Genomic DNA, 14745 nt, shown 5'->3' on the forward strand with positions numbered 1-14745 from the left:
AGAATACGTCCTCTCCATCTCTCTCTAGATAGAGACATCCATCTCTCTCTAGATAAGTTAATCTTAACCCACCACCCTCTCCCCAACATATCCACCAAAACAAAAAAACAAGTAAGAAATATTATAACGAAAAAGGACAGTAGGCTCATTTAATGTTCTCAGACCCACAGACTACTGTATTGTTACATTACTGCAGGAAGAATGATCAAACAAGCAGAGACAATCCATACACTGAATTTACAGCACACATCACCCCAACGCAACAGGTGTTACAAAGTGCTTACAGTAACCTTACCGTAATTCAATTATTAAGAGCCTCACATGACATAATATTTGTCACTATCAGCTATAAGCATTTAATGATTGTATTAGACACAAAAAAAATGTTATTGCTTTATGTTATTTCTTTGTAGTAAAGGATTAATAGTTTAAAAAAAAGTTATTACTAATATTATCAAAATGACTTTTAAATGTACTTTTCATTTTAAACTCTACAAATTGTTTTACCCAAAAATCTGTCTATCATTCAATCAAAGAAAAATAAATGCACTGTGAATTAGCGGTAAAAGAGTAACACAGCTGACTCCAGCATCTGTTTTGATGTACTCCAGCCTACATTGGTCCCATAGTCGTTCCAGGCAAAGGAGGTGAAATCCCCACATTGAAGAAGATTATCCTGAGGGAAAAACCCACCACCACCAATACAGTGGTGTTCAACATTACCGCCTTTGGGTTTGACCCCAGAGCAGAGGGCTGTTGCCACCCGTTCATGGTTTATGGCTCTGAAACTGATGACGCCTCCCTCAGTCTCCCCTCTAGTGTTAGGGCCGTAGAACATTTTGGTGGACTCTTTATCCCTGTGGTCATATACTATTGGAATGGAGGGTCCATTGTTGGATGATGGCAGTCGGGTTCCAGTGGTATAAGGGCATGTTGCTGGGAAAGTTCCACACCGAAATGTCTTCTGCTACGATGTCGTAGTAGCCTGCCTCCCAAGTCTTCCTGTTGGCCAGCATGTCTTCCCCTTTTGGCCATTTGGCGTTGTTGCCCTTCTGGCAGGTCTAACTGTCGCCAACCGTGCACTTCCCATAGAAGTTGTAATCGTGCACGCTTGCCACCAGAGTCCAGCTGCCGCGCGCTGTGGTCATGTCGCAAAAGGTCTGTGGTCAGGGAGTACAGACCATCCTCAGATGGACCATATACAGGGGGGCAAAAAAGTATTTAGTCAGCCACCAATTGTGCAAGTTCTCCCACTTAAAATGATGAGAGAGGGCTGTAATTTTCATCATAGGTACACTTCAACTATGACAGACAAAATGAGAAGAAAACAAAATCCAGAAAATCACATTGTAGGATTTTTAATGAATTTATTTGCAAATTATGGTGGAAAATAAGTAATGCCTGGACATGCACTGGCTTGAGCAGGGGGACCTTGCGTGCGCTGCAGGATTTTAATCCATGATGGCGTAGTGTGTTACTAATGGTTTTCTTTGCGACTGTGGTCCCAGTTCTCTTCAGGTCATTGACCAGGTCCTGCCGTGTAGTTCTGGGCTGATCCCTCACCTTCCTCATGATCATTGATGCCCCACGAGGTGAGATCTTGCATGGAGCCCCAGACCGAGGGTGATTGACCGTCATCTTGAACTTCTTCCATTTTCTAATATTTGCGCCAACAGTTGTTGCCTTCTCACTAAGCTGCTTGCCTATTGTCCTGTAGCTCATCCCAGCCGTGTGCAGGTCTACAATTGTATCCCTGATGTCCTTACACCCTCTCTGGTCTTGACCATTGTTGAGAGGTTGGAGTCTGTTTGATTGAGTGTGTGGACAGGTGTCTTTTATACAGGTAACGAGTTCAAACAGGTGCAGTTAATACAGGTAATGAGTGGAGAACAGGAGGGCTTCTTAAAGAAAAACTAACAGGTCTGTGAGAGCCGGAATTCTTACTGGTTGGTAGGTGATCAAATACTTATGTCATGCAATAAAATGCAAATTAATTACTTAAAAATCATACAATGTGATTTCTGGATGTTTGTTTTAGATTCCGTCTCTCACAGTTGAAGTGTACCTATGATAAAAATTACAGACATCTACAGTACATGCTTTGTAAGTAGGAAAACCTTTAAAATCGGCAGTGTATCAAATACTTGTTCTCCCCACTGTATATATTATATATTATAGTGCTAAGCTATTCTTCATGTTTTGTGTTTATTGGAGTGAAGCTGGAAAAGTAAAATACACCTCCTTTAAAAACTAATTCTTGCCCTACCTCCCAACTTTCCACACTGGCAGTGAACTGCAAAGCATATGTGTTTTTAACAATGACACTCCTGGAAAAGGAGCTCATGCCGAAAGGATCTTTGCACACCTTGTGTACAAAGCTGAATAAATACCATGATGTGATCATTAAGGTGAACCTGATAAGGACAACTCATATTAAACCAGCATGTACTGTAGGCAGTAGACCATTTGTTTAAATTTCCCAACATGTATGTGGCAGCTAAATAAAACATGTTGCCGACATTTTATTTTATGGTGCCACTAATTTGTAATTCATAAGTGTTTATACAAGTAGTTAATAAGGTCTTTATTATGTTTTTTTAGATATATATTTGGCGTAAATTAAACGTTTTATTTTCAAACATTATAAGTAATCTGTTACTGGCCAATTCTTAAGATTAACAGAACTAAGATTAACAGATCCCTAAGATTTACAGAACTGCGGGGAAATGGTGCCCGACAGGCGGTGGCGAAAGACACTGTCTACCGTTGTCCTAGCTAGCTAGCTACCGTTGTTGCCCTTGCCTCTTCTTTTGTGGGTTTATCAGCGGTTGGCATCCGATGTTATGATGCATTACTGCCACCTACTGTACAGGAGCACCCCTGCCTGTGGACCGGAGTCCTAGATTAAAAATGGACCATTAGAAGTACAAAGAGGGTTACTGCAGATGCAGGAGTGCCCACATGCAGGAACGCACCAAATTGTGGGCTACAATTGCACCCTTCTCTTTGAATTCAACCGAATGCACTGTTGATGAGCTTGATGTGTAGAGGCTTCTCCATCACTGGAGACAGAGTAGAGGTAGCTCCTAGGAGGAGGTTGAGAAAGAAAATGGATGAAAGAAAGGAATGTGAGGGCAAGAATGATTCAGCGTCTCAGCTTCTTCTGACACTAATTAGCTCACTCCCACACGTCCTCTTCTCGGCTCCATCTTCTTCTCTTTCCTCCTCTCACTCAGACAGTCCTGTTCACTTCAACCCACTTGGTGTTCCTGTTCCTGTTCCTCACTTAACATGAGCCTGTGATAGCAATCTATCTCTCTCTTTCTCATTGGAGTTATAATTTGAATTCTGGGCCAAAGAAAATAATCAATTGGGAGTGAGGGAGGGAAAATGAGGGTGTGAGCACCAGACTGTGTCCTGGGGCTCTATGGGGTCTGTTTGTGAACAGAGCCCCAGGACCAGCTTGCTCGGAGGACAGTGCTAGTGGAATGGCGTCTCAGAGAGAAGTGTTAGACAGAATAATGTTCATAGAGTAGGAGGGGGTTGCTGCTGGGAAAACTACGATCATCCCGTTCACTCTCTCCTCCATCCTCTTCCTCTGTGGGCTTCATTCTCTCTCTTCCTCTCTCCCTCCCAACCTTGGCGAAACACATTCCCCACAGCATCGACGCATGCATTCACTGATACTGACATTGTATTTTGTTATGTGAAAGTAGCATAAGTATGGGTAAAGAGTTTACAATTTTGTTTAAAATTTCAGAATATGTCTCTTGTGAAAAATGAGATGGGGTACATATATTATGTAATTCATTTTCTTACACATTTTTAATAATACCTGGGAATACCTTGCACAACACATACATTTAGATTATTTTAGAGCTGAAAACTACAGGTAATTTACCCATGTTAGTGTAATTGTCTGTATTTCTTGAAATTAGAGAAAATAAAAGGCCATCTAGAGGAAATATTGTAATTTATACATGAAAAACTCCCTCCTTGTCACGGCTGGCTGAAGGACTGGACCAAAGTGCAGCATGGTAAGCTTACATTTCCTCTTTATTCAAAAATGCCGCCGACAAAACGAAGAACAAAAACCAAACCGTGAAGCTTTGGGCTATGTGCCCTGAACAAAGATAAAGTTAACTTCCCACAAAACAGGTGGGGAAAAGGGTACCTAAGTAGGGTTCTCAATCAGAGCCAACGATAGACAGCTGCCTCTGATTGAGAACCATACCCGGCCAAACGCATAGAAATAGAAAATCATAGAACATAGACTGTCCACCCAAACCACACCCTGACCAAACCAAAATAGAGACATAAAACGCTCTCTACGGTCAGGGCGTGACAGTCACAATATACTTTTAGATTATAAACATGTATTTAAAAAATAGAAAAGGAACGTGTATCGTCATGTCGTATACATCGTAACCCGCAGGGGTTCACAGTTGTTCAAATGTTGCATATACATTTTTTAGTATCTCGATATTGTGTTATATTGTTTTCTAGAGTGTACGAAAAATAATATATATGAATGCAGCTGCCACTTCATTAAAAACTTTAGATGCATTTGACCCTAGATCATTTTGTTATATAATGGGTACATGTGGGGTTTGCTACCTCTGGAAGTTCCTTTGGTCTGTACAGAGTTGGCTAAATCCGCTCTTTGCCCCCCTTACATGGGGAATAATCTCCAAACTGCTCTAAACATTGCTGTTTTTTGATGTCTCTAGGTTCATCTCCAGACTGTTGAATGAGGCCTGTTACAACTTTCTTACAAAACCTTAAAAGGGAGTTTGTGAAACCATTCAATCATGGATGTATGTATACATATTTAACACGTATTGCTTGTTACCGAAGACTCCTGTTGTACTTTGAATCGCCACTCATCCCTGTTACATCTTGATGTGATGGCTCTCTATGTCTGTACATGTTTATAATCCACATAGTGTGAGGCTTTCGCAAAAGATGTATCCCGATCAAATTCAAAACCGGTATCCAAGCAAATTCATAATCACAAAGATCAAATCAGAACAATCCTTATTACCAATAATTATTAACATACTTAGGGAATTCCACATGCCGGTTCATGAAATCAAATCAAATGTATTTCTATAGCCCTTCGTACATCAGCTGATTTCTCAAAGAGCTGGACAGAAACCCAGCCTAAAACCCCAAACAGCAAGCAATGCAGGTATATAAGCACGGTGGCTAGGAAAAATTCCCTAGAAAGGCCAAAACCTAGGAAGAAACCTAGAGAGGAACCAGGCTATGAGGGGTGGTCAGTCCTCTTCTGGCTGTGCCGGGTGGAGATTATAACAAAACATGGCTAAGATGTTCAAATGTTCATAAATGACCAGCATGGTCAAATAATAATAATCACAGACAGAAGAGTTTAAACTGGAGCAGCAGCACAGCCAGGTGGACTGGGGACAGCAAGGAGTCATCATGCCAGGTAGTCCTGAGGCATGGTCCTAGGGCTCAGGTCCTCCGAGAGAGAGAAAGAAAGAGAGAAAGAGAGAATTAGAGAGAGCATACTTAAATTCACACAGGACACCGGATAAGACAGGAAAAGTACTCCAGATATAACAAACTGACCCTAGCCCCCCGACACATAAACTACTGCAGCATAAATACTGGAGGCTGAGACAGGAAGGGTCAGGAGACACTGTGGCCCCATCCGATGATACCCCCGGACAGGGCCAAACAGGAAGGATATAACCCCACCCACTTTGCCAAAGCACAGCCCCCACACCACTAGAGGGATATCTTCAACCACCAACTTACCATCCTGAGACAAGGCCGAGTACAGCCCACAAATATCTCCGCCACGGCACAACCCAAGGGGGGGCGCCGACCCAGACAGGAAGATCACATCAGTGACTCAACCCACTCAAGTAATGCACCCCTCCTTGGGACGGCATGAAAGAGCACCAGTAAGCCAGTGACTCAGCCCCTGTAATAGGGTTAGAGTAAGAGAATCCCAGTGGAAAGAGGGGAACCGGCCAGGCAGAGACAGCAAGAGAAAGAGAGTCAATAGGTATCATCCTTGAGTCATTTATGCTCGTAACTATTTACCATAATCATGAGAAGAATAATACATACAGTGATCTGTTATTCCGTCTATAATACCCAATAGTTTTAATGTCGGAATCGCTCAGTTCCGCAAACAATGCCGTTTCATATTTCACACTTTCAAGTGTCTTCATGTGTACCTGTAATTTCATGACATATTAACCATATGACATTGGCATAATTGACCTGTGATAATCCGTAAAGTCTGGATCATTGCCCAAATCACATTACACATTATATTTGAAGCGTGCGCTCCAAGCCGCTCTCCACGGTAATAACTATAAACCTATAACTGATGGCCCACTCTCCCGATCGCAAGGTAAAGGTAAAGGTTACCCGATTCGGTGAATTTACGTGGATTCCTGAATGTACAGAACCTCTGGATTAGACGGGGTACGGAAGAGAAAGCAGGAAGATCTGGCCATGGCTATTTCCTCATTTTATGGGCTGAGATCCGTGGTACATTTCCACCTGACCTAATTATGGCATCCCCTGGCATCGCTGAGTATGAGGCCTAGAATTAAAGGATGTTTGACCAATGTCCTTGGGCTTTTCTACAATAATTTTATACAAAATATATACACATTTTATCATAAAAAATACAGTGCCTTGCGAAAGTATTCGGCCCCCTTGAACTTTGCGACCTTTTGCCACATTTCAGGCTTCAAACATAAAGATATAAAACTGTATTTTTTTGTGAAGAATCAACAACAAGTGGGACACAATCATGAAGTGGAACGACATTTATTGGATATTTCAAACTTTTTTAACAAATCAAAAACTGAAAAATTGGGCGTGCAAAATTATTCAGCCCCCTTAAGTGAATACTTTGTAGCGCCACCTTTTGCTGCGATTACAGCTGTAAGTCGCTTGGGGTATGTCTCTATCAGTTTTGCACATCGAGAGACTGACATTTTTTCCCATTCCTCCTTGCAAAACAGCTCGAGCTCAGTGAGGTTGGATGGAGAGCATTTGTGAACAGCAGTTTTCAGTTCTTTCCATAGATTCTCGATTGGATTCAGGTCTGGATTTTGACTTGGCCATTCTAACACCTGGATATGTTTATTTTTGAACCATTCCATTGTATATTTTGCTTTATGTTTTGGATCATTGTCTTGTTGGAAGACAAATCTCTGTCCCAGTCTCAGGTCTTTTGCAGACTCCATCAGATTTTCTTCCAGAATGGTCCTGTATTTGGCTCCATCCATCTACCCATCAATTTAACCATCTTCCCTGTCCCTGGTGAAGAAAAGCAGGCCCAAACCATGATGCTGCCACCACCATGTTTGACAGTGGGGATGGTGTGTTCAGCTGTGTTGCTTTTACGCCAAACATAACGTTTTGCATTGTTGCCAAAAAGTTCAATTTTGGTTTCATCTGACCAGAGCACCTTCTTCCATGTGTTTGGTGTGTCTCCCAGGTGGCTTGTGGCAAACTTTAAACGACACTTTTTATGGATATCTTTAAGAAATGGCTTTCTTCTTGCCACTCTTCCATAAAGGCCAGATTTGTGCAATATACTGATTGTTGTCCTATGGACAGAGTCTCCCACCTCAGCTGTAGATCTCTGCAGTTCATCCAGAGTGATCATGGGCCTCTTGGCTGCATCTCTGATCAGTCTTCTCCTTGTATGAGCTGAAAGTTTAGAGGGACGGCCAGGTCTTGGTAGATTTGCAGTGGTCTGATACTCCTTCTGTTTCAATATTATCGCTTGCACAGTGCTCCTTGGGATATTTAAAGCTTGGGAAATCTTTTTGTATCCAAATCCGGCTTTAAACTTCTTCACAACAGTATCTCGGACCTGCCTGGTGTGTTCCTTGTTCTTCATGATGCTCTCTGCGCTTTTAACGGACCTCTGAGACTATCACAGTGCAGGTGCATTTATACGGAGACTTGATTACACACAGGTGGATTGTATTTATCATCATTAGTCATTTAGGTCAACATTGGATCATTCAGAGATCCTCACTGAACTTCTGGAGAGAGTTTGCTGCACTGAAAGTAAAGGGGCTGAATAATTTTGTAATAATACAGTATTATATCTTTATATTTGAAGCCTGAAATGTGGCAAAAGGTCGCAAAGTTCAAGGGGGCCGAATACTTTCGCAAGGCACTGTACATACAATTGACAAAAAGATATATCGTAAAAACCGTTGCCTTCCTGTTTTAGAATAATGTCCTCTCGTGGTGTAGGGGGTTCGATGTTGTTTATACATTTTATCATAAAAAATACATACAGTTGACATATAGATATCTCGTAAAATTCGGTGTCCTTGGTTGCTCTTCTGAATCCTCATCCGTGACAGTTATAACAGCTAATGTTGGATGATCCATAGCAATTATCCCCTGGTGCAGTTGGCTTACTGTTGGATATCCTGCGGACGTTAGATAATATTAACACGTATTTATGCGATATATATAAAAAAAATGTAAGTATAAGAATATGGGCATTTGATACATTACCTAAAATATTGTTGTCCCCGGTTTAATATTACAATAATATCAATAATATCCATACAATTCCCTGCCTCCAAATCTAATATATTATTTTCGCTAACTCACCTTCAAGAAGGTTTCATTAGGATGGATTCACAGATGATCTTTTAGCTGTTCTGGGCTGCTGGCCTTGTCTGGAGTTGTGCTGTTGCGGTTCGTACAGAGGGGATCAGTTGTCACGCGCTCCGCGGTTGTGGCTCAAAGGGGAGATATTCTGTAATGATCTTACAGAGCGTGGGTGTCGTTTTTTCGGGCGTCATCCCGTATGCAAAAAATGGCCATATATGACCTCTGAATGTTTATGAACCCTAAAACCACAGGTGGTTGTCTCGACATATTCTGTCTGCCTGTATTTCATTTTGATATCCTACACCATCATCGGTAGCAGCTTGAGGGGTGTCCGATATAAATTTATAGACCTGGGTGGGGGGTCGTTTGTATATGCGCTAATTAGAAATAACATATGTTTTAAACCGTAGGAGTTTGTCTAGACAGGATATATTCTGCCGGGGTTGTTGGACTTTTTAGCCCCCCACATCCTTGGGGGTGAGATAAATACGTATTTGAAAGGCATGTGTGTTAATGAATTGAAAGTGCCAATTTGAAGACACGCACACCCAATCCTAAACAGCCCCACACATGTTTTTGGTTTCAAACGCCCCATGCAGAGACACACACCCCCCACCCCCTTTTGTTTTGAAACACACACACATTCCCGCACACGCACACCCCGTGCACGCACACGTCTTTTCCGAAAGCCTTTTTCTCTGGGACGTGCATGATGATAGAGCTAAAGGACAGAGCCCCTTCGTTAACGGTGAGATTCCTCTTTAAAACCATTTATTTAATTCATAATATTTAGTACAGTTTTTAAAATCAAAAACAATTTTACTGCGCAATATTGAAACATGCACGTATGTTTTATTTATAAACATTGGTTGTACAACAGTTATACATCCTTACCATACAGTACTAAACGTTCAATAACCTTTAATGTTTATAACATACCGTTGTAAGAAAGACTGCATTCGTATAAAATAAGACATTGCATTTCTCCGCGAGAGAGAAAACGAGAGATTCCCCTTCGTTAAAGGTGAAATACCGCTTTAAAAACCATTGTATTTCATTCATAATATTTAGTACAGACCTTTTAAAACATGCTATAATTATTGAAACATTTGTACTATTCCTTTATTACAGATAAAAAAGCCTGGTTAGCCCTGACAGCCATCCATTCCCAATTCCAACCCCTCGTCAAGACAGACTCTCTTGCTCGCAGGATATCCCACACAAGCCCCAGCTCCGTACGTTTTCCAGGCACAATGTAGTTCACATCCAGACAGGCTTTGGAAAATACATACCAACTAATAGATTTTATTGTAGCATCTCTACTGTGTATGTCATGTTACTGTGGTCTTTTTTTTATGTCCATAAACGAGTGTAGAGTGTACACTTTTGTTTCACAGTAGATTTGTTTAAGACCCACAAGAAACACCTGATTTATCCCAAAGCATTAATTAATAAGCTAGAAAATTAATTTGTTTAAGTCATAAGTAAAGGCCTTTCAAAAAGAGGCTGTCATGATTGACTGTGACAGCCCCCACCCTGGAGAGCAGCTCTCCTTTGATCCCCTTCAGGGATGGTTAACTCTGGAAATTACTATGGTCTGCACAGAGTTAGGTAAATCCGCTCTTTGCCCCCTTTACATGGGGAATAAACACTGAGGTGCTCTAAACATTGCTGTTTTTTGGTGTCTCTAGGTTAATCTCTAGACTGCTGAATGAGGCCTGTTACCGCTTACTTACATAACCGTTAAAAGGAATTTGTGAAGCCGTTCAGTCCTGGATGTATGTAAAACATATTTAACACGTATTGCTTGTTACAGAAGACTACTGTTGTACATTGAATATCCATTCATCCCTGTTACACCTTTATGTGTTGGCTCTCTATGTCTGTACATAGTGTGAAAAGTGGTTTCCCTAAAGTTATTACCCCCTAAACCTGAATCTGAAATGAACTGTATGATCTTTCTTACCACTATTACTTTAGGGTTCTAATCTACCTCTTTCAAAATCCCCACGGTGTACATGCACAGAGCATCCATAGGCTGGAGCCACTTGGAAGCTCGGTGCGTGTGCAAGTAAAGAGAACTAAATAGAAAACTCAACAGTGTGTTAGGCCGAGAAACATTATTCAGATGGTTGTTTTATTGTTGTTGAAAGCTTGAAATGTACACAATGAGAAGGGACATTGTTTCAAACACCCCCGCAGAGACATACACCCACCCACACACACACACACACAATCCCCCTGCCCGGACATTCCTGCTTCATAGACAGCAACCCTAAGGGCAATTAAATAGGTGGGGTGTGGGGACATCCTGTCGTGGAAATTTCCTCTATTTACCAAATCATGGGAGCAAACCACACACACAAGTCAGAGTTAGTTATCAAAGTCCATCTTTAATTATATGAGCTCTATCACAACCCTGTGACTCTCAGATTGATTCAGTGTCTCCCAGTGAATCCTCTGAGAGCCCCCTTACAATGCAACTGAGTTCCTTTAATAGCAAAGACACACATAGTCAGACAGCATAGACATAACTCATCGTTCAGCTTTGTCTCCTTTCCCAAACCCAGAACCATAAACCAATCCTCCATTACAACAGGCATATATCAAATTGTCATTTAGATACAACCCACTCTAAATACAAACTCCTGGACAAACTCACGGAGAGGAGGGTGAGGCTATAGGTTAAGATAGAAACAACATAAGAGGGAGCATAGAATGATTCCAGACACTGCAACCTTCCTTTCCCCACTATGGGAAAGGTAGAGAGTGAAAGATATGTTTACACATGATGACACTTTGACCTCTCCCCTCTCAGCGGCCCAGGCAACTTAGTTTTGACATAGAACAGATAACTGCAACCTCACCATAGAATTACACAAAAATACCATTCTGATGAGAATTAACTTACACATATTTGATGAATATAAAACATCTTACATATGTTACCAACAAATTCTGAATCTTCCCTAACAATCCTCTTTGAAATGTTCAAACATCCACTACCCCCCTCCCCCAATTCAACCAACCACACATCAATCATCATGACAACTTCAAAGGAATAGATGCAATATAGATATAAAATAACACACCCTCTAGGAGCAGGTCATTAGCACACTGACCAGTGAGTGTTCAATCAGTTCAGTTTTCCATTCAGTAACTTCAGGCAGAGGAAGGGAGATTGAGATATGTATATAAATATTCCTATGATGTTTTGTTTTGGATCATTTCCATTTTAGTCATATTATTTCATGTCAATGGTCAGGAAACAAAAAAGCCAAGTCTACATTCAATAGTAAAGATGGACCTGTATTGGATCTGGCCTCAAACTTGCTAATTGGTATGGTTGATTACTGTAGAGCTCCATCTGAGTTATTTCGGACCTCTAACTGATCTCCACAGACCTGGAGCTGCAGCTGGAGGAACAGAGAGGAGAGCAGCACTTCAGAGCTCAGGCTAGTGATGTAGTGGCTTGAGAATAGTTCTTAAACAATAAGGTGTGTTCTATATAACACATTTCTTTCCAAAATAGAAAGCATACCACTCTTCCTCAATGCATCTGTTTGTCTTTATGTAAAACACAATAAATATCATATGTTTTTGAGCTCCCCGTTGTCAGTTCTGTGAAACAACACTATTTTATTATATTTTTCACAGGAAGCTTTTTAAGCTTTTTTGCTTGGTGCCGGCACTGGTGGTACTGGGCTGGTGACACACACCTCAGGGAGAGTGCGGGGAGCAGGCACAGGAAGTACTGGACTGTGGAGGCGCACTGAAGGTCTAGAGTGTAGAGCTGACACAACCCGTCCTGGCTTATTTTCGCCCTGCGAAATTAGCCCGGCCAATGCGAGGAGCTGGAATAGAGCGCACCCGGCTAGAATAGCGCACTGGAGACACAGTGTGCTATACCGCATAACACGGTGCCTGACCCATAACATGCTCCCCACAGTAAGCACGAGGAGTAGGCTCAGATCTCTGACCTGACTCATGCAATCTCCTCGTGTGCCCACGCCCAATTTTTTTTATTGGGGGTGCCTCTCGGGCTTCCGTGTTAGCCGTGTACCTTCATATCGTCGCCGTTCCTCTATTCTCCTGTATTTTTCCTCGTAGTATCGCCATTCCGCTTTCGCTGCCTCCATCTCCTCCTTAGGATGGCGAAACTCCCCCGGCTGTGTCCAGGGTCCTGCTCCATCTAATATATCCTCCCAGGTCCATTTCCCATTAGGCGCTGTTCCTCCTTTTCTCGCTGCATGGTCCTGTTTTGGTGGGTTATTCTGTCACATTCGTCATAACGAGGAGACCAAGGCGCAGCGTGATTTGAATACATTCTTCTTTATTTACGAAGAACACGAAGAACACTAAACAAACTAACAAAATAACAAAACAAGCATGAAGCTAATAATAACAAGTGCTGACATGAAACTACACATAGACAATAAACCACAAAACCAAAATGGATATATAGTGATAGATGTGCAGAAGATGATTGTACAAGTAGAGATACTGGGGTGCAAAGGAGAAAAACATTATGGGGATGAGGTAGTTGGATGGGCTAATTACAGATGGGCTATGTACAGGTGTAGGGATCTATGAGCTGCTCTGACAGCTGGTGCTTAAAGCCAGTGAGGGAGATATGAGTCTCCAGCTTCAGTGATTTTTGCAGTTCGTTCCAGTCATTGGCAGCAGAGAACTGGAAGGAAAGGCTGCCGAAGGAGGAATCGGCTTTGGGGGTGACCAGTGAAATATACCTGCTGGACCGCATGCTACGGGTGGGTGCTGCCATGGTGACCAGTGAGCTGATATAAGGCGGGTCTTTACCTAGCAAAGACTTATAGATGACCTGGAGCCAGTCGGTTTGGCAATGAATATGAAGCAAGGGCCAGCCAACGAGAGAATGCAGGTCGCAATGGTGGGTAGTATATGGGGCTTTGGTGACAAAACGGATGGCACTGTGATAGACACTGTGATTTTATGAAACCTGTGCTGGTTGAAAAATATGTTGACATCTCATGGTATGCTTTCACCGTAAAGCCTATTTGAAATCAGACAACGTAGTTAGGTTAGAAGAAGAATTTAAGCTTTTAAATGATATAAGATACTTGTATGTTCATGAATGTTTAATATTACGATTATTTATTTGAATTGTGCGCCCTCCAATCTCACCGGATGTTGTCAGCTGGTGTCCCGCTAGCAGGACGCCTATCCCTAGGAAAAAAATCCATACAATTAGCTTTGGTTAGTGGAGATGGAGGAGACTGAAACGAAAACATATCCTTAAAGTACTTTACTTCCTTTTTCAAAATATAATTTGATGAATCATGCGTGACTCCATCATTTGTAACAAGTTTCAATGCACATTTTTTGGTAGCATTTCTATGTTGAAGATTGAAAAATAATTTGGGACATTTTTCCCCATATTCCATCCAGTTCGCTTTATTTTTTTTTATATATTACACTAAATCTTTCTTTAACAAGTTCCTTAATTTTTGTTGTTTTTCCTCTAACCTATTCTGTGCCTCTATGGTACAGTTTCTATTGCTATCTATCTGTACTGTTAGTCCTTCAATTTCATTTGTTAATATGGACTCTTTTGATCTAAATTGCTTTTGTTTTATAGATGAGTACTGAATTGCATGGCCTCTAAAGTCACATTTGAAAGTGTCCCATACAATAAGGGGATCTGCTGTACCTCTTTTATGTCGGAAGAAGTCAGTTATAAATTCTTCTGTCCTAGATAAACAAGTTATCATCCAGTAGGCTTTGATCAAATATCCAATATCCTTGCCCAAGTGGAAATTCTGAAAGAGTAATATATATGCCAATTACGTGATGATCCACTTTTGGTGCCAGAGAGAATGACATAAGAAAGTAATCAAGACGACTAGCTTGATTAAGCCTCCACCATGTACAGTGGGGAGAACAATTATTTGATACACTGCCGATTTTGCAGGTTTTCCTACTTACAAAGCATGTAGAGGTCTGTCATTTTTATCATAGGTACACTTCAACTGTGAGAGAAGGAATCTAAAACTAAAATCCAGAAAATCACATTGTATGATTTTAAGTAATTAATTTGCATTTTATTGCATGACATAAGTATTTGATACA

At 41.3% G+C, this 14745-nt stretch overlaps 1 pseudogene; it reads right to left on the reverse strand.

Annotated features, from left to right (window-relative positions):
- Nucleotides 1-534: 534 nt before the first annotated feature.
- Nucleotides 535-1787, reverse strand: LOC110496839 (annotated as a pseudogene).
- Between the last annotated feature and the right edge of the window lie 12958 nt (nucleotides 1788-14745).

The sequence above is a fragment of the Oncorhynchus mykiss genome, chromosome 18 (assembly GCF_013265735.2).
Source record: "Oncorhynchus mykiss isolate Arlee chromosome 18, USDA_OmykA_1.1, whole genome shotgun sequence".
Lineage (NCBI taxonomy): Eukaryota > Metazoa > Chordata > Actinopteri > Salmoniformes > Salmonidae > Oncorhynchus > Oncorhynchus mykiss.